We start from the raw sequence: 19,251 nt of genomic DNA on the forward strand, positions 1-19,251 counted from the left end.
TTCTATAACTTCTGGTAAGCAAAGACAGCAAAAGGGATAGGAGGTTATCCCTTTTGGATAACTTAGAAAGTGAGAAGTCTCTGCCTCACTCTCAACCTCCAGATCTTGGGAGAATGGCATCTACTTGGCAGAAATAATTAACATACTTGCAAGTTCTCCCTATTTGCAGGTGGAATTCCAGCTGCAAGGGAGTCAGGGGAATGTAGTTTTTAAGATTCTCAGCCTCCCTAGGAAGTAGAATAAGGTGAACCAATCGACAATTTCTAGTGTAGGCATCAAGATTAATTAAGACACATTTTTTAAAGATTAAGACATTGTCAAAATAGTGTTAAGGGGTTGTAGGAGTTCCTGTCATGGCGCAATGGTTAATGAATCCAACTAGGAACCATGAGGTTGCGGGTTCGATCCCTGGCCTTGCTCAGTGGGTTAAGGATCCACTGCTGCCGTGAGCTGTGGTGTGGGTTGCAGACATGGCTCAGATCCTGTGTTGCTGTGGCTCTGGTGTAGGCCAGTGGCTACAGCTCCTATTAGACCCCTAGCCTGGGAACCTCCATATGCTGAGGGAAGTGGCCCTAGAAAAGACAAAAGAGGGGGGGGTTGTAAACACTAAATTATGATAGTGACACTGGAGAGAACATGGACACTTTAGGATTTAACAGGGCTTATTGATTGGGAAAATGGAACCATTTGAGTCTCTTGCTTCATAATTAGGTTGTGAAACTGGTGGAGTATATATGGTCTCCTTTTTAGAGCCACACCCATGACCTATGGAGGTTCCCAGGCTAGCAGTCAAATCATAACTGTAGCCGCTAGGCTATACCACAGCTACAGCAACGCCAGATCTAAGCTTCGTCTTCAACCTACACCACAGCTCACAACAACGCCCAATCCTCAACCCACTGAGTGAGGCCCCAGGGATCAAACCTGTGTCCTCTGGAGTACTGATCAGATTGGTTTCTACAGAGCTACTACTGGAACTCCCCCACAGTCTCTTTCTAAGGACGATTGCTCTACCTATACCAGTAAGAGGATTCTGATAGCTCCCATCTGCAAAACTTGGGCACTGTTTTTCCCTAATGTTATTACCATCGTAATGGGTATGTAGTGCTGTCTAATTTTGGTTTTAATTTGTATTACTCTTAATTACTATAAATGAGTTAGAGAAGGTTTTTTGTTTTTTTTTTTTTTTTTGTCTTTTTGCTATTTCTTGGGCAGCTCCTGCGGCATATGAAGATTCCCAGGCTAGGGGTCCAATCGGAGAGCTGTAGCCACTGGCCTACACCAGAGCCACAGCAACGTGGGATCCGAGCCGCGTCTGCGACCTACACCACAGCTCACGGCAACACCGGATCGTTAACCCACTGAGCAAGGGCAGGGACCGAACCTGCAACCTCATGGTTCCTAGTCGGATTCGTTAACTGCTGCGCCACGACGGGAACTCCGAGAAGTTTTTTTTTATATTCTGGATGCAGGTCTTTGTCATACATGTATTGAGACTATTTTTCCTAGCCTTTATTTTTTATTTTCATATTTAATTGTTTTTTGATAATGATGTTTTTTGATGAACGCACATTTTAAATTTTGATAGTCAAACATCAGTTTTTTAAGTCTGACACATTGTGAATAAATTTTTGAGTATTGTGTGAAATACAGGTCTCAGTTCATTTTATTACCATGTAAGTATCCAGCCTAGTACCGTTTGTAGGAAGAATGATTTTTTTCCTCTCTAAGTTACTATGGCAACTTTGTAAAAAATGAATTAGCCATGTGTAGGAGGTTCTGTTTTCTAGATTCTTTCCTGTTTCATTGATCTGTCTGTCCATCCTTACACAAACACCACCACACTGTCTTGAATTGCTGAAGCTGTTAATTAAATCTTGAAATCAGATACTGTCAGTCCTTGAAACTTGTCAATTTCTATCAAGAATATATGCTAGGATTTTAATTGGGATTATACTGAATCTAAAACTTGATTTGGGAAGACTTGACATCTTAAAAGTATTCAGTTTAATCCATGAACATAATATACTTATTAATTTCTTTTTCTTTTCCTTTCTTGCTTTTTTTAGGGCCTCACCCATGGTTTATGGAAGTTCCCAGGCTAGGGGTCAAATCAGAGCTGCAGCTACCAGCTTACACCACAGCCACAGTATCGCAGGATCTGCAACCTACACCACAGCTCATAGAAAATGGGATCCTTAACCCACTGAGTGAGGCCAGAGGTTGAATCCACATCCTCATGATTACTAGTTGGATTCATTTCCACTAAGCCATGACAGGACATCCCAGATCTTTAATTTCTTAAAGAATTATCTTATATTTCAGTATAGAGACTTGTCTATTTTAAATTTATACAAAATATAAATGTTTAGTATCTTTGATACTTTTATAATGGTACTTTAAAAATTCATCTAATTTACTGTTTGTATATGGAAATACAATTAACTTTGTAATATTAAATTAAGAAGCTAAGAACATGCAAAACTCACATAGCTTAGTAAATTTTTTTTTGGTAGATTCCATAGAATTTTTATATAAATAATGTCAACTGTGAATGAAAGCAGTTTTGCTTCTTTTATATTGTTTTGCCTTTCCTTTTACCTTGTTTCATTGGTTAGAACTGTCAATGTGAGGTTGAATTGCCTTGGTTCTGATCTTAGGGAGCTATTCATATTTCCTATTTCTTGTGGCAGTTTTGGTAGTTTATGTCTGTCAAAGACTTTGCCCATTCTAATAAACATGAAATTTACTAGTATAAAGTTGTTCATAATATTCCTGTGTGAAACTTTTAATGTATGATATATAGTGATGTCCCTTTTATCATTCTTTTCAGAGATGTGTGGGAGTTTTTCTTTATCATTCTAGCTAGGGGTTTATCATTTCTATTTTAATTTTTTTAAATGCTTAGTTTCACTGATTTTTTTTCTCTATTTTTGTCCCTTTTCTTTCTTTTTTTTTTAGAGCTGCACTCACACGGCATATGGGGGTTCCCAGGCTAGGGGTCGAATCAGAGCTGCAGCTGCTAGCCTTTGCCACAGCCACAGCAATGCCAGATCCGAGCAGCATCTGTGACCTGCACCACAGCTCATGGCAACACCGGATCTTCAGTTCACCAAGTGAAGCCGTGGATTGAACCTGTGTCTTCATGGATGCTAGTCAGACTCGTATCCACTGAGCCACGATGGGAATCCTGTCCTTTTTCTTTTTTATTGATTTTCACGATTGTCTTTATTTCCTTACTAATACTTTGTATTTAATTTGCATTTTTCTAGTCCCTCTAGATGGAAGTTTATTTAGATCATTGATTTTAAAACTGTGTTTTCTAACATCAGAATTTAAAACTATAAGTTTATCTCTGTGCACTGTATTATCTGCATGTGACAACTTTGGACATTTGTGTTATTCAGTTCAAGACACATTTTAATCTCCCTGGGCTTTCTTCATTGATATGTGGATTAGCTGTTTAATTTCCAAATAAAAGTTCTGTATCTATCCAGAGATATAATAGCTAGTTACCAGTTTTTTGTAAAATTAATTCCACTTTAGCAAGAGATTGTATTTAGGAAGAATCTTAACCTTTTTTTTTTTTTTTTGTCTTTTGTCTTTTCTGGGCCGCACCCATGGCATATGGAGGTTCCCAGGCTAGTGGTTAAATCAGAGTTGTAGCTGAAGGGCTATACACAACCAACTCGGGATCCGAGCTGCATCTGCGACCTACACCACAGCTCACAGCAGTGCCTGATCCTTAACCCACTGAGTGAGACCCAGGATTGAATCTCTGTCATGTTTGCTAGTTGGGTTCATTAACCATTGAGCCATAATGGGAATTCCAAGAAACTTAATCTTTTGAAATTTTTTGAAAGTTTTATGGACAAGCATGTGGTTGGTCTGTGATAAATATTCTATATGCACTTAAAAAAAATAAAGTGTATTGTGCAATTTGTGGGTGTAGATACTCTGCCAATGTCAGATCAGGGGTTAATGAAATATTTTATATCCTTCCTATTTTGTTGTCTTAGGCTAGTTAGTGAAAGATGAATATTAAAATCTTATACTATAGTTGTGGGTTTGTCTATTTCTCACTTTAGTTCTGTCAATTTTTTTTCATTTATCTTTTTTATTTAGTTTTATTGAGATATGTTAGTTTATGTACAACATAATGATGTGATATACATATGTATTGTGAAGTGATTACCACAATAAATTTAGTTAATATTGATCACCTGACATAATTGTTAAAGGTAGTGCATTAAATCCCAGAACCTGTTTATCTTATAATTGGAAGATATTGTACCTTTTGACTATGTGGACCCATTTTCCCCACCATCTGCTTCAGCAACCTCCAATCCGTTCTGTTTCCATTAGTTGGGTTTTTTAGATCCCACATATAAGTGAGGTCATACAGTATTTGTCTGTCATTTTAGCATAATGTCCTCAAAATCCATCTATGTTGTCACACACAGGATTTCCTTCTTTGTTATGGCTGGATAGTGTCCCATTGTGTACCACATTTTCTTTATTCATCCATCAGTGGACACCTAGGTTACTTTCACATCTTGGCTATTGTAAATAATGCTGTAATGAACACGTAGGTGCATATTTCTTTGAGAGTGATTTCCTTTATAGTCAGAAGTGGAATTGCTGGATAATAAGATTTTTTTTTTTTTTTTTGGTGTAGGGGGAGCTTCCATACTGTTTTCCATAGTATCTACCCATATTTACATCTCCACCAACAATGTACAAGGGTTACCTTTTCCTCACATCCTTATTAGCACTTGTTATCTCATACTTTTTATGACAGCCAGTTTATCAGCTGTGAGGTGCTTTTGATTTGATTTCCCAGATGATCAGTGATAACAAACACTTTTCAGTGTACTTGTTGGCCATCTGTATATCATTGGAAAAATATCTATTCAGTTCCTCTCCGATTTATTAATTGCATTTTTTAATTTTTGCTGGTGAGTTCTTTATATATTTTGGGTATTTACCCCTTATCAGGTATATTAGCTTTGGAAATATTTTCTCCCATTCTGTCGGTTGCTTGTTGCTTCTTTCCTTTGATGTACAGAAGCTTTTTAGTTTGATATAGTCTCACTTGTTTATTTTTCTTTTATTGGCTTTGCCTTTGCTTTTTTTTTTTTTAGTGCCACACCCGCTGCCCATGGAAGTTCCCTGGCTAGGGGTAGAAATGGAGCTACAGCTGCTGGCCACAGCCACAACAACTTGGGATCTGAGCCATATCTGCGACCTAGACCACAGCTCACGGCAAAGCTGGATCCTTAACCCACTGAGTGAGGCGAGGAATCAAACCCACAACCTCATGTTTCCTAGTCAGATTCATTTCCGCTGCACCACAACGGGAACTCCTGGCTTTGACTTTGTTGTCAAATGCAAAAAAAAAAAAAAAAATCATTGCCCAGACCTTTATAATGGAACTTTCCTCCTATGATTTCTTCTAGGAATTTTATGCTTTCACGCTTAACGTTCAAGTCTTTAATCCCTTTTGCATTGATTTTTGTATGTGGTACAAGACAGTGGTCCAGTTTCAATCTTGCATTTGGCTGACCAGTTTATTAGCACCATTTATTAAAGAAAATATCCTTTCCCCATTTTATATTCATGGGTCTTTTGTCAAATTTTAATTTATTTAGTGCCTGACTTTAAATCTGGACTCTATTATGTTTGATTTATCTATGTGTCTTTTTATTTTTTTATTTTCTTAATTACTCAATGAATTTATTACATTTATAGTTGTACAATGATCATCACAATCCAATTTTATAGGATTTCCATCCCACAACCCCAGCACATCCCCCCACCCCCCGAACTGTCTCCTTTGGAAACCATAAGTTTTTCAAAGTTCTGTGTGTCTTTTTATGGCATTACTGCACTTTGATATACCTTCATAATATACTCTGAAATCAAGAATTGTGATGCCTCTAGCTTCATTCTTTGTCTCTAGACTCCTTTGGCTTTTTTAAGTTTGTTTATGGTTCTGTACATATTTTACAATTGTTCTATTTTTGTGAAAAATGCCACTGGAATTTTGATAAGCAATATACTGAATCTCTACAGTTACTTCATCAGTGACTTACAGTTTTTGTACAAATATTTCACCTTCTTCATTGAATTTATTCCTAAGTATTTTATTCTTTTTGATGCTGTTGTCATAATTAGGATTTTTTAAAGATTTCTCTTTCTTGTAGTTTGTTGTTGGTATATAGAAAGGCAACTGATTTTTGTCAGATTACCAATGGCATTTTTCACAGAACTAGATCAGACAATTTTTAAATTTGTATGGAAACACAAAAGACCCCAAATAGCCAACGCAATCCTAAGAAAGAAAAGTGGAGCTGGAGGAATCAGGCTCCCAGTCTTCGGGCTACACTTCAAAGCTACCCGGTATCAAAATAGTATGGTACTGGCACAAAAACAGAAATATAGGTCAATGAAACAGGATAGAAAGCTCATAAATAAACACCTGTGGTCAAGTTTTTTATGACAAAGGAGGCACGAATATACAATGGAGAGAAGATAGTCTCTTCAGTAAGTGGTGATGGGAAAACCGGACATCTGCATGTAAAATAATGAAATTAGAACACTCTCTAACACCATACACAAAAATAAGCTCAAAATGGATTAAAGACTTGAATGTAAGACTGGATATATAAAACTTTTAGAGGAAAACAGGCCAAAGTCTCTGATGTAAACTGCATCAATATCTTCTCAGATCCACCTTTTAGAGTATAAAAGTCTTTGTGCAACGAAGGAAAGCATTAAGAAAATAAGACAACCCACAGAATGGGGGAAAAATATTTGCAAATGAAGCAGCTGACAAGAGATTAATCTCCAAAATATAAACACCTCTTGCAGCTCAATATCAAAAAACCAAACAACCCAATAAAAAAAAAAATGGGCAGAAGATCTAAGGCATTTCTCCAAAGAAGACAGATGGCAAGACAAAGCACATGAAAAGATACTCAACATCATTAATTATTAGAGAAATGCCAATCAAAACTACGAGATGCCACCTTACACCAGTCAGAATGGCCATCATTAAAAAGTCTACAAATAACAAATGCTGGAGAAAGTGTGGAGGAAAATGGAACCCTCTTATACTATTAGTGGGAATGTACAGGTTTGACCTGTTTTCCTCTAAAAGTTTTATATATCCAGTCTTACTTTAAGTCTTTAATCCGTTTTGAGCTTATTTTTGTGTATGGTGTTAGAGAGTGTTCTAATTTCATTATTTTGCATGCAGCTGTCCAGTTTTCCCATCACCACTTAATGAAGAGACTATCTTCTCTCCATTGTATATTCGTGCCTCCTTTGTCATAAATTACTTGACACAGGTGTTTATTTATGAGCTTTCTATCCTGTTTCATTGACCTATATTTCTGTTTTTGTGCCAGTACCATACTATGGTATGGTATGGAGTTTCCTACAGGACTAGTATGGTATGGAGTTTCCTACAAAACTAGTTTCCTACAAAACTCCAGTATGGAGTTTCCTACAAAAACTAAAAATAGAACTACCATATGATCCAGCAATCCGACTCCTGGGCATCTATCCAGAGAAAACCATGACTTGAAAAGATATAAGCACCTCATTGTTCATTGCAACAGTTTACAATAGCCAAGACATGGAAACAATCTAAATGTCCAACAGAGGAATGGATAAAGAAGTTATGGTACATATACACTATGGAATATTACTCAGCCATAAAAAAGAACAGGATAATGCCATTTGCAGTGACATGGATGGACCTAGAAACTAACATACTGAGTGAAGTTAGTGAAAGACAAACATATGATATCACCTATATGTGGAATTTAAAAAAGAAAAAAAGGATACAAATGAATAGAACAGAAACAGACTCACAGACTTTGAAAAACTTATGGTTACCAAAGGGGAGAGGTCTGGGGGTGGGAAGGTTGGACTGGGGGTTTGGGACTGTCATATGCACACTGAGGTATATGGAATGATTGGGCAACAGGGACCTGCTGTATAGCACAGAGAACTCTACTCTGTACTCTGATAATCTATGTGGGAGAAGAATCAGAGAGGATGAATATGTGTGTATGTATGACTGGGGTCACTTTGTTGTACACCAGAAATTATCACAACTTTGTAAATAAACTATACTTCAATAAAACTTTAAAAAATAGAATAGTTAAGACTTAAAAAAAAAAAAAAACTTTATTTGCTACATCCCTGTTGACCTATTTGCTACATCCCTGTTGACCTGTGAACCCAAGCTAAGCTGGCCAGCAGAGCCAGGCTTCAAGGAACGTATCCCCTGAGTGGCAGCCTCAAAAGCTAAGGCACCAGAAATATCCATCATCTTCTTTGGGGGTGACACCAGTAACCTGGGGTGGAACACAGGGGGAATGCAAACATAATAGCTACTGGTCTCTGGAGAGGATAGCAATGTCTCCCTAAATGTGTGCTAAATTAGGAAACTCACCTTCAGACTACATCTTTTAAGTTATGCAAATAAGCCTCTTTTAGTGAAACACTAGGAGATTTTTGTCTGCTGCCTCTGTGCTGAGCCCTGATGGAATAGCCACAGCAAGTTCAAGTATTGGTTAAGAACTGTTTCCTTTTTGCCACAGTCTTGTGAATCCTGTGGGCTCAGGCCTCATTGGCTTTCAGAGATAGATGTTTGGGGGGCCTGTCCCTCAGGTAGAAGTCTTAAAAGTTAGGATGCTCAATGTTGGGTCCAAACCCTTCACTTCTCAGGGAGTAATTGGGAGTTCCTTCCTGATTGTCACTGTCCCAGGGAGGATTCTGGCAAGAGGATTTCTCAGTCTCTCCTACCATTTTTTAATTTTTTCTTTTAGTTCACTGTATATGTAGGAATAACTCAGCTAATTTCTGTGTTTCGTTCAAAGGGAATTGTTCTGTGTGTAACTAGATTCAGTGTGTCCACTGAAGGAGGTGAATTCTGGAGCCTCCTATATTGCCAACTGAGACCAGAACTTTTCGTCATATATCTTGAAACTTAGAAATTAGATGCATATATTTTTAAAATATTGGTATGTCTTCTGAATGTAATAAATCTTTTATGATACTCTCCCTGTCTCTAGTATACTTCATCTTTAGGTCTTTCTCTTAAGTGTTTATATGTTAATGTCTTTTTACTTCCATCAGGATAGCACTATCTATTTTCATGAGTCTCCTGTAAACATTACTAAAGTTTGGTTTTTTTTTTTTTTTAAATCAGTGGTGCTTAATGTTATATAATTATTTCTACAGTTGGTTTGAAATCTGTCACCATGATTTTTTTTCTCTTTGTCACATCTATTCTATGTTAATCAAACATTTAGGGAGAGGGAATGGCCAAGATGGTGGAGTAAGAAGGCCCTGAGCTCATCTCCTCCCATGGGCACACCAAAACTATACCTCTTTCCAGAGTAATTATTGATGAGAACAACCTGAAAAGCACCATAAAAGATATTCCACAACTAAAAATATCAAGAAGGAGCCACTACAAAACAAGTAGGAAGGACAGAGATGTGATATTGTCAAGACCCACATTCTCTAGTAGGTGACCCACAAACAAAAGGATAATAACAACTGCAAAGTTTCTCCTGTGGAATGGGGGCCAAGCCCCACACTGGGCTCTGCAGCCCTGGGGCTTTGCACTAGGAAGATGAGCCCCCAGAACATCTGTCTTTTGAGGGCATCAGGGCATATATGGAGGAGGAGACAGAGACTCAGCTCTTAAAGGGCACACACAAATATCACAGACTTTGTGAAGCAGCACAGAGACATAGGAAGAAACAGGGATTTTGACTGACATAGAGGCTAGTGGAAGCAATTTGAGGGTGCTTATTGTACCACAAGGACAATTGTACTGCCAAGTGCCATTTTGGAGTCCTTATTAGCACTGGGAGCTTACCTGCATACAATCAAGTTGGTACCAGTGCCATGATCTCCCACAACAAGCAGCCAGCTGCATAGAGACCCAGCCTTGCCCACCAGCAGGATGACACCCATTCTGGAATTCTCTTGGCCTTAGCCAACAATCAAGGGGACAGCTCCAGCTGCCTACATTCCTACAGTAGTTGGCCCTGCCACACTGAAGAGCCCATTCATTCCACATGAGTGGCAACCCAAGTGAATATAGCTCTAGTGACCAGAGGGGAATGTGCTACTGTGCCTCAAAGGACATCTTCTACATAAGGCCATGTCTCCAAGATCAGGAAATATGACCAGTCTAATCACAGAAATGAAAACAAAACTAGACAAAATGTGACAGAGGAATATGTTCCAATGAAGGAATAAGATGAAACCCCAGAGGAAGAACTAAGCAAAGTGCTGATAAGCAATCTACCCAATAAAGAGAATAAAGAGTTTAGGACAATAATCATAAAGATGCTCAATGAACTCAGGGGAAAAATTGAACACAGTGAGAAGCTTAACGATTAGAAAAAGAGGAACCAAACTGTTAAAGAATACAAAACTGAAATTTAAAAATACACTAGAAGGAATCAATAGAGTAGATGATATAGAGGAACGAATCAGGGAACTGGAAGAGTAGTGGGAATCATACAAACCGAGCAGAAAACATTTTTTTTTCTTTTTACCGCTGTACCTACAACATATGGGAGCTCCCAGGCTAGGGGATGAATTGGAGCTGCAACTGCAGGTCTATGCCACAGCCAATCAGATCCAGGCCACATGTGCAGCCTACGCCACAGCTTGCAGCAATGCCATATCCTTAACCCACTGAGCAAGGCCAGGAATAAAACCTGTATCCTTATGGACACTATGCCTGGTTCTTAACTGCTGAATCATACTGGGAACACCAAAAAAAAAAAGAATTTTTAAAAATGAGGACAGTTCGGAGTTCCTGTCATGGTGCAGTGGAAACAAATCTGACTAGGAACCATGAGGTTGCAGGTTTGATCCCTGGCCTCAGTTGGTTAAGGATCTGGTGTTGCCGTGAGCTGTGGTGTAGGTCACAGACTTGGCTCAGATCTGGCGTTGCTGTGGCATAGGCAGGCAGCTGTAGCTCCAATTGGATCCCTAGCCTGGGGACCTCCATATGCTGTGGGTGTGGCCCTAAAAAGCCAAAAAAAAAAAGACAGTTTAAGAGAACTTGGGGACACAATTAAACCTACTAACATTTGCATTGTAGGCGTAACAGAAGGAGAAGAGTAAGAGAAAGGAGCATAGAACTTATATGAAGATGTAATAGCTAAAAACTTACTTCACCTGGGAAAGGAAAACAGAGATCAAGGTCCAGGAAGGACAGTGTCCCAAAGAAGATCAAACCAAGGAAGTCAACGCCAAAACACATTATAATTAAAACTGCAAAAATTAAAGAAAGAGGAATTCCTGTCATGGCTCAGTGGTTAACAAACCTAACTAGCCTCCATAAGGACGTGGGTTCATTCTCTGGCCTCCCTCCCTCTGGCAGTAGTGGCTAAGGATCTGGAGTTGCCATGAGCTGTGGTGCAGGACACAGACACGGCTTGGATCTCATGTTGCTGTAGCTGTGGTGTAGGCCAATGGCTACAGATCCAATTCGACCCCTGGCCTGGGAATCTCCATATGCTGCAAGTGCGGCTCTAAAAAGACAAAAAGACAAAAAAATAATAAAGAAAGAGACAATCTCAAAGCAACAAGGGAAAAGCAACTAGTTACTTACAAGGGAACTCTCAATAAGACAATCAACTGATTCAGCAGAAACACAAGGGAGTAGCACAATATATTTAAGGTGATGAAAAGAAAACAATCTACAGTCAAGAATGCACTACACAGCAAGACTATCATTTAGATTTGTAGGAGAAATAAGCTTTTACAGACATGCAAAACACCACTAGTGGCACTGAAGAAATGTTATAGAAATGAAAAAGAAAAGGCTATAAGAGAAATGTGAAATTTTCTTACAGCAACAAATCACCTATATCCATAATAAGTTGTGAGTTCCCGTCGTGGCTCAGTGGTTAATGAATCTGACTAGGAACCATGAGGTTTCAGATTCGATCCGTGGCCTCGTTCAGTGGGTTAAGGATCTGGCATTGCTGTGACCTGTGGTGTAGGTCACAGACATGGCTCAGATCCTGCTTTGCTGTGGCTCTGGTGTAGGCCAGCATCTACAGCTCCGATTAGACCCCTAGCCTTGGAACCTCCATATGCCATGGCAGTGGCCCTAGAAAAAGGCAAAATAATAATAAGTTGTTAGGGAAATATATATATTTCCCTAACTCACATCAGCTCACTTTATATAAAGTAGATATATATAAACATCATGGTAAGCACAAACCAAAAACCTATAATAAATACACAAAAAAGAGAAAGGAATTCAAACATAACATTAAAAATAATCATTAAAATCACAAGGAAAGAGTGCAAAAGAAAAAAGGAACAAAAACATACAGAAACAACTCGAAAATGATTGACAAAATGGAGTAACTACATACCTATCAATAGTGAATTTAAATATAAATGGACTGAAAGCAGCTGTGAAAAATACATAGAGTGGGAGTTCCCGTCGTGGCGCAGTGGTTAACGAATCCAACTAGGAACCATGAGGTTGCCGGTTCGGGCCCTGCCCTTGCTCAGTGGGTTAACGATCCAGCGTTGCCGTGAGCTGTGGTGTAGGTTGCAGATGCGGCTCGGATCCCGCATTGCTGTGGCTCTGGCGTAGGCCAGTGGCTACAGCTCCAATTCGACCCCTAGCCTGGGAACCTCCATATGCCGAGGGAGCGGCCCAAGAAATAGCAACAACAACAACAACAACAACAAAGACAAAAAAAAAAAAATACATAGAGTGGCTAAATGGCTAAACAAAACAAGACCTGTATATATGCTTCCTACCAGAGACTCGCTTTGGCTCTAAAAATACGTGTAGACTGAAAGTGAGGAGATGGAAAAAGGTATTCCATGCAAATGAATGAAAAGAAAACTGGGGTGGCAATACTAATTTCAGACTAAGTAGTTTAAAAGAGTCTAACAAGAGACAAAATAGGATATAACATAAAGGGATGACTCCAAGAAGATATAATTGTAAATATATGTGAAACCAACATAGGAGCACCTAAATACATAAAGCAAACATAAATGGAGAAGTTGACAGTAATACAATAACAGTATGGTATTTTAACATCCCACCTACATCCAGGGACAAATCATCCAGAGAGAAAATCAATTAGGAAACACTAGCCTTAATTATACATTAGATAGCCCTAATGGAGATATATATATATAATGGACACATATGTACATATATATATATATACATATGTATATTTTTTTTTTCATGGCCACATTTGCAGCATATGAAAGTTCCTGGGCTGGTGTTGTATGGGAGATGTGGCTGGGGCCCAGGCCACGGCCATGGCAACACCAGATCTGCACCACATCTGCAATCTATGTCACATCTTGCAGCTGTGCCAGATCCACAACCCACTGAGCAAGGCCAGGGATTGAAATGCATCCTCATGGGGACAATGTCGAGTCCTTAACCTGCTGAGCCACAAGGAGAGCTCTGTAACAGATATATTTAGAACATTCCATCTCAAAGTAACAGAATACACATTCTCTTTCAAGTGCATATATAACAATTTCTAGGATAGAGCACATGATAGAACACAGAACAAATCTCAATAAATACAAGATTGAAATCATATCAAGTTTTTCAACACATGGAAGCTAACAAGCAATGGGTCACAAAAGAAATCAAAGAGGAAATTTTAAAATACATGGAGGAATTCCCATCATGGCTCAGCAGTTAATTAAAACAACTGGCCTTCATGAGGATGTGGGTTTGATCCCAGGCCTCACTCAGTGAGTTAAGGATCCAGCATTGCTGTGAGCTCTGGTGTAGGTCACAGACGCAGCTTGGATCCCACATTGCTGTTGCTCTGGTGTAGGCTGGTGGCTACAGCTCCAGTTGGACCCCTAACCTGGGAACCTCCATATGCCATGGGTGTGGCCCTAAAAATAAAATAAAACAGAAATAAAATAAAATAAAAATACATGGAGACAAATGAAAATGGAAACACCATAATCCAAAATGTAAGGGATATAGCGAAAGCAGTTCTACTTGCCTACATCAGGAAACAAGTAAAATCTCAAGTAACCTAATCTTATATCTAATGATGTAGAAAAAGAACAAAAGCCTCCAAATTTAATGAAAGGAAATAAGTAATAAATATCAGAGCAGAAATAAATAAAACAGAGTCTAAAAAGGGGGGGGTGTTCCCATTGAGGTTCAGTGGGTTAAGAACCTGACTAGGATGTGGGTTCCATCCCTGGCCTCACTCAGTGGGTTAAGGAGCCAAAGTTGCCACAAGCTGCAGTGTAGTTTGCAGATGCAGCTTGGATCTGATGTTGCTGTGATTGGCTGGCAACTGCAAGTCCAATTTGACTTCTAGCCTGGGAACCTCTATATGCTGCAGGTGTAGCCCTAACAGGAAAAAATAAAATAAAATAAGTAAAATACAACAGGAGTTCCCTGGTGTCCTAGAAGTTAAAGATTTGGTGTTGTCACTGCTATGGCTTGAGTTCAATCCCTGGCCTGGAAAATTTGACATGCCTAGGGCTCAGCCAAAAAAAAAAAAAAAAAGATGAACAATATAAATATCAATGAAACTAAACTAAGAATTTGTCTTTTGAGGAGTTCCCATCATGGCTCAGTGGTTAACGAATCCGACTAGGAACCATGAGGTTGCGGGTTCCATCCCTGGCCTTTCTCAGTGGGTTAAGGATCTGGCATTGCCATGAGCTGTGGTGTAGGTTGCAGACGCGGCTCAGATCCCACGTTGCTGTGGCTCTGGTGTAGGCCAGTGGCTACAGCTCTGATTAGACCCCTAGCCTGGGAACCTCTATATGTTGCAGAAGCAGCCCTAGAAAAGGCAAAAAGACAAAAAAAAAAAAAAAAGAATTTGTCCTTTGAAAAGATAAATGAAACTGATAAATCTCTGGCCATATTTATCAAGAAAAAAAAAGAGAGGGCCCAAATAAATTCAGAAATGAAAGAGAAGTTAAAGCTGGCATTACAAAAATGCAAAGGATTGTAAGAGATTACTGTGAGTATTTATGTGCCAATAACATGGACGACCTAGCAAAAATAGATAAATTCCTAGAAATGTACAGTCATCTCCCAAGACTGAATCAGGAAGAAATAGGCCAATTACCAGTAATTAGATAAATAATTATAAAAAAAATTCCAACAAACAAAAGTCCAGGACCAGAAGGCTTCATGGGTGAATTATACAAAAATATTTTTATTTTTAATTTATTTTTTATTTTTATTTCATTTTTTGCTTTTTTAGGGCTGCACCCACAGCATATGGGGTTTCCCAGGCTAGGGGTCTAATTGGAGCTGTAGCTATGCCACAGCTACAGCAATAAAGGATCCGAGCTGCATCTGTGACTTACACCACAGCTCACAGCAATGCCAGATCCTTAACCCACTGAGTGAAGCCAGGGATTGAACCCACAACTTCATGGTTCCTAGTCGGATTCTTTTCCACTGCACCATGATGGGAACTCCCAAAATATTTGAAAAGTTAACACTTTTTCTCCTCAAACTATTCCAAAAGTTGAAGATGAAGGAAAATTTCTGAATTCATTCTACAAGGCCAGTGTGATACCCAAACTAAAGATACCACAAAGAAGAAAATTTGAGGACAATATCATTGACAAACATAAATGCGACAGTTATCAGCCAGATACTAGTAAGCCAAATTCAACAATATATCAAAAGGATTGCGTACCATATTAAGTGGGATTTATCCTAAGGATGCAGGAATGGTTTGATATCAGTCAAGGTGATACACTATATTAACAAATTGAAGAATAAAAATCATATGATTATCGCAATAGATGCAGAAAAAGCTTTTGACAAAATTTAACATTCACTTATGACAAAAACTCTCCACAAAGTGGTTACAGAAGCAGGAGTTCCTGTCGTGGCTCAGTGGTTGGTGAATCTGACTAGGAACCATGAGGTTGCAGGTTCGATCCCTGGCCTTGCTCAGTGGGTTAAGGATCTGGCATTGCTGTGAGCTGTGGTGTAGATTTCAGATGTGGCTCAGATCCCCAGTTGCTGTGGCTGTGGTGTAGGCTGGCAGCTACAGCTCTAGTTGGACCCCTAGCCTGGGAACCTCCATATGCCACAGGTGCAGCCCTAGAAAAGACAAAAAAAAAAAAAAAAGGAACATACCTCAGCATAATAAAGGCCATATATGACAAACCTACAGCTAACATCATACACATATGTGAAAAGCTAAAATCATTCCCTCTAGGTGCAGAAACAAGACAAAGACGTTCACTCTCTCCACTTTTACTAAACATTTTTGGAAGTCTTATCCACAGCAATCAAACAAGAAAAAGAAAAGGCATCTAAGTTGGAAAGGAACAAGTACAACTGTCACTGTTTGCAGATGACATGATAGTATATTTAGAAAATACTAAAGATGCCACAAAAAAGCATTAGAACTATGAATTCAGTAATATTGGATAATACAAAATTAATATACACTAATAACAAACTATCACATTTTTTTGGTAAGTTGTTCATTCTTATTCTTCACTGTTATGTGTCAAACTCTGGCTGCTTTTTAAAATTTCTCGTCTTTTTCAGCAATTGGTTGGTTCTTTGTATTTATCCTGTTTACAGTTTGAGTTTCTTGGATTTGTGGGTTGGGTTTGTTTTTTGCTTTTTGTTTTTGGTCTTTTAAGGTCTGTACCCACAGCATATGGAAGTTCCTAGGCTCACGTTCAAATCGGAGCTATAGCTGCCAGCTTATGCCACAGCCACAGAAATGCCAGATCCGAGCACCATCTGTGACCTACACCACAGCTCAGGCAAACCTGGATCTGACCCTAACCCACTGAGCAAGGCCAGGGATCAAACACCCATCCTCACGGATACTAGTCAAATTCATTACCACTGAGCCACAGTAGGAAGTCCCGTGGATTGCTTTTTACGTTTTAAATCAAATTTGTAAAAAAAAATTTTTTTTTTTTTGTCTTTTTAGGGCCGCACCCGCAACATATGGAGGTTCCCAGGCTAGGGGTCTAATCAGAGCTGTTGCCACCGGCCTATGCCACTGCCACAGCAACGAGGGATCCAAGCTGCGTCTGTGATCTACATCACAGCTCACAGCAACATGAGATCCCTAACCCACTGAGTGAGGCCAGGGATCAACCCCACAAACTCATGGTTCCTGGTCGGATTCGTTTCTGTTGTGCCATAACGGGAACTCCAAATTTGTAAATTTTTCAACTTTATTTCTCCACATATATTTTTCTGCTTCAGTCTCTTTTCCTGTCATTCTGGAATCCATCTATACACATTGGACCACTTCGTTTGTTCTTTATCCCATGTCTACTTTTTAAAAAATTCTTTTTGCCTGCATTTCAGTTTGAAGTTCCAATAAACCCTATCACATTGATTTCTTCTTCTACAGTGTCTTGTATATTTTTATTGCCCACCTAGTGAATTTTTCATTTCAGAATGCATTTTTCAGCTATAGAATGTTAAAGTTTTTCTTCTGAGACTCAGCACCTATTCACTTGTAAACATTTTGAATATTTCAAACATTTATATAAAGTTTTTTAAAGGTGCTATTTGTAACGTGTCAACTCTATTTTTAAGTTTTATTTCTTTTTTTTGTCTTTGTTGTTGTTGTTGTTGTTGCTATTTCTTGGGCCGCTCCCTCGGCATATGGAGGTTCCCAGGCTAGGGGTTGAATCGGAGCTGTAGCCACCGGCCTACGCCAGAGCCACAGCAACGCGGGATCCGAGCCGCGTCTGCAACCTACACCACAGCTCACAGCAACACCGGATCGCCAACCCACTGAGCAAGGGCAGGGATCGAACCCGCAACCTCATGGTTCCTAGTCGGATTCGTTAACCACTGCTCCACGACGGGAACTCCTCTGGGTGTTTGATTACTTATTGTTTTCTCCTGGTTATATCACATTCTCTTATCTTCACATGTAATAATTTATTGCATGGTGTGCACTTTGGATGTTGTGTTGCTGAGAATGTGGATTTTATTCTCTCCCTTTAGAGAGTGTCAAGTTCTGTGGTTAATATACTGGCAAATCCTGTTGAGAATTGGTTTTAGGGTAATGTGCACTTACACTGACTGTATTCCCAAAGCTTGGCCTGTTTGGGGTCTCAGTTGAATGAATGAATGCCTGGCCTTTTTTTTTTTTTTTCCTCCTTCACTTTAAAAAAGTAAAGTTGAACAAATTTCACATACTCACATATTTAAAAACAAAAGCCATAACTAAATCTTATTTTTACTGTATTATTTTCAAAACCTCAAAGAATCTCTATATTCACTTTTAAATTTATTTATTTTATCTTTTTAGGGCCACACCTGCAGTATATGGAGTTTCCCAGGCTAGGGGTTGAATTGGAGTTGCAGCTGCTGGCCTACACCACAGCCATGTGGGATCCAAGCCTTGTCTACAAACTATACCACAGTTCATGGCAATACTGGATCCCCAACCCACTGAGCAAGGCCAGGGAGAGAACACGCATTCTCATGGATACTAGTTGGATTCGATTCTGCTGCGCCAATATGGAAACTCTAGGTTCTGCTTTTTAATCATCCTTTTAAGAGCTAGACTTTTGAGGGATGGAGATGCCCAAATCATGGTATGACTGGTCAAAATTCTTAGTGCTTTCCTTCTCCCTGAATAGGTAGTTCATACTGATGAATAATAAGAAATTTTGGAATTATGGGACAGAAATTGATCAACTTAAGAGTACAACAGTCTACTATAATCAGAGAATCACATGGATCACATTCCAGAAAGGTTTGAGAGAGAACTGAGAAGTGGGAAGTTACTAAAAATGAAATTATGCACCAGGTTTACTTAGGGCCCTACTGAAGCTTTACTTTCCCTGGTCTTTCTTTTGGGGGGACTTGGAGGGTATACTCTCATCACAAAAAAAGCTTTCAGTTGAATAAAAGCAAACTGTTGAGAAACAAAGAAGATAACACTTTTTATTCTTCCCTAGAAATCATCCTTGTAACAATGTTATTTTCAATTTAGAAATGATATTAAGAGAAGCATTATGGGAGTTCCTATAGTGTCTCAGTGGAAGTGAACCTGACTAGTATCCACAAGGATGCAGGTTCAATCCCTGGCCTCGCTCAGTGGGTTAAGGATCTGGCATTGCCATGAGCTGAGGTACAGGCCAACAGCTGTAGCTCCGATTTGACCCCTAGCCTGGAAAATTCTATATGCTGGAAAGCCAAAAAAGAAAGGA

This window comes from Phacochoerus africanus, chromosome 6 (assembly GCF_016906955.1).
Source record: "Phacochoerus africanus isolate WHEZ1 chromosome 6, ROS_Pafr_v1, whole genome shotgun sequence".
Lineage (NCBI taxonomy): Eukaryota > Metazoa > Chordata > Mammalia > Artiodactyla > Suidae > Phacochoerus > Phacochoerus africanus.